The sequence below is a fragment of the Equus quagga genome, chromosome 12 (assembly GCF_021613505.1).
Source record: "Equus quagga isolate Etosha38 chromosome 12, UCLA_HA_Equagga_1.0, whole genome shotgun sequence".
NCBI lineage: Eukaryota > Metazoa > Chordata > Mammalia > Perissodactyla > Equidae > Equus > Equus quagga.
Window position 1 is genome coordinate 18,322,456 of NC_060278.1, and position 2,580 is coordinate 18,325,035.

Below are 2,580 nucleotides of genomic sequence, written 5' to 3' on the forward strand. Positions count from 1 at the left end.
TTCTACTTAATCTTGAAGACACAACTCACAGCACCGCTTCTTCAGCTGCCTAGGCTACACATTGACCTGCACAGGCACAGCCTAGGGTCCTCTCTGAGGCATCTGACTCAGGGGCCTTGGGAACTCGTGTCCATCAGCTGCCATGGCAACCGTCTTCTCATGAGCACATCCCAACAGCACCTCCCTTCATACCTGTATTCTAGGCTTCTCACCTCCTGACCAGGGACCTCCTGGGACCTGTTACTTCTGGGGTATGAGATGCCACGGGACTCCCCTAATGCCCATGTGTGCACAATCCAGATGTGTGGGTGAGTTGTCCCGTATGGAGAACTTGCGATCACCGGGAAATGGTGAATAAACTCTTCTCCTCTCTGACATGTGGTTCTTTGTGTGGCCTATCTGAAGATGGACCCACAAACTCAGCAACCCTTTATGCTGGATACCAGTGTCCAGCTTGGCAGTGCGCCCCTCAGTCCTTCCCTTCTTATCTCCCTTCCACTTCACTCTTGCTCCCCTGGGACGGAACTCCAAGGAAAACCTTGGCATGGAATATTTTACCTAAGGTTCTCTTTTCTAGGAAACCTGGACTAAAACAAGATGAAACACACTCACACGCACATATAGCCAGGCAGTGAATAGAGGAAATAACTTCACCTCAGCTCATCAGGGTCACACTGAATAAATGTGTGCTGTGCCCATTCAGAATTGGAATGATACACGGGGCCAGCCCAGGGGCGGAGTGGTTAAGACCACACGCTCTGCTTCAGTGGTCCGGGTTTTGCAGTTTCGGATCCCAGGTGTGGACCTAACACCATTTGTCAAGCCACACTGTGGCGGCATCTTGCATAAAATAGAGGAAGATTGGCACAGATGTTAGCTCAGCAGCAATCTTCCTCAAGCAAAAAGAGGAGGGTTGGCAACAGATGTTAGCTCAGGGCCAGTCTTTCTCACACACACAAAAAAACTGGAATGATACAGAGAAGACTAGCACAAGCCCTGTGCAAGGATGACAGACAAATCCCTAAAGCATATTTTTAAATTTCACGCTACCTGAATTTTGCCTCAACAAAAATAAATAAATACACAGACAAATAAGAGGCTCCTTGACACTGGAAACTGAGCTGCGAGTGAAACACATATTAAGCCGCCCCTCAGCTGTAAATCTGACAAGCATCAGAATCAGCATTCGAGTGGCCAGTGATAGCCAAGGGCAATCCTCCCTCTCTATAGCTATTGTTCTCGAATAGAAAACAAGAAAAAGGAAAAAGAAGCCCCTGAAGCAGTATGACGAGAGAAAGGGAATTATTTCAGACAGGAAACATCTCGAAAATAATTTGATATAATAAATAGAAGAAAATAATTGTTTAGAGGGCAGAGAAAAGTTGAAAAGGAGAGAAAAAGAGATGATAGATATGACAATGTTCCAACCTAAGGATTACAGTAGTTTGTGAAAAAGAAACCAAAACATTCGAGATAGAGGCAGTGACTTAAGCAAATTTTCCTGAGCTAGGGCAAAGAACCAAGCATGGAGATCAAAAGAACATTCCAAGAAATGCCAATTAAAATAAATCCACAATTAGATATCCTTTTGAAAAAAGCAGATTGTAAGAATGTCTCTGTCGATGTGTTGACAGGAACAACAACTTCCGGAAGTCGGTCAGCTGTGCGTCTCCGTGGAGGGTGCAGGGGAATCTCACGGAAGTCAACTGCGGCAGCACAGCTGGGCTTCATGGGAAAAAGAACCATCATCAGGAGTTTCTCTCTCTGTCTCTCTTCCCCATCTCACTTTCTCTCCATGACTGCTTCATCCAAATTTCTTTACGAACTGGCTTCTCTGCTTGCTTATCAGCTTATATGTGGCTCATAATGGCTGCCCCCACATGGAAGAGCAGCACTCGAGTCTACAGTAGTCCCCACTTACCTGTGGTTTCACTTTCCCTGGGTTTAGTTACCCACAGTCAACCATGGTCTGAAAATATTAAATTAAATAGAAAATTCCAGAAACCAACAATTCATAAGTTAGTTTGTTTGTTTATTTGGTTTTGTGTGTGTGTGTGTGTGTGTTTGTGTGAGGAAGATTGTCACTGAGCTAACATCTGTGCCAATCTTCCTCTATTTTGTATGTGGGACACTGCCACAGCATGGCTTGATGAGTGGTGTGTAGGTCCACAACTGGGATCGGGACCCACAAACCCCTGGCCACCAAAGCAGAAAGTGCGAACCTAACCACTACGTCACCGGGCTGGCCCCAACAAGTCATAAGTTTTACATTGTGCACCATCCTGAGTAGTGTGATGAAATCTCACACTGTCCTGCCCAGGATGTGAGTCACCCCTTTGTCCAGCGTATCCACACTGTGTACAGTACCCGCCCATTAGTCACTTAGTAGCCATCTTGGTTATCAGATCAACTGTCGTGGTATTGGTATCACAGTACTTGTGTTCAAGTCACTCTTACTTGACTTAATTATGGCCCCAAAGCACAAGAGTAGTGATGCTGGCAAGTCGGATATGCCAAAGAGAAGCTGTAGCATGCTTCCTTCAAGTGAAAATGTGAAAGTTCTCAACTGAATAAGGAAAG

At 45.5% G+C, this 2,580-nt stretch overlaps 1 non-coding gene across 1 annotated transcript; it reads left to right on the forward strand.

The window, feature by feature from the left end:
* Positions 1–940: 940 nt before the first annotated feature.
* Positions 941–1,042, forward strand: LOC124249251 (U6 spliceosomal RNA). Its single transcript, XR_006891322.1, has one exon. It is a non-coding gene; the product is annotated as a U6 spliceosomal RNA (small nuclear RNA).
* Positions 1,043–2,580: the final 1,538 nt, after the last annotated feature.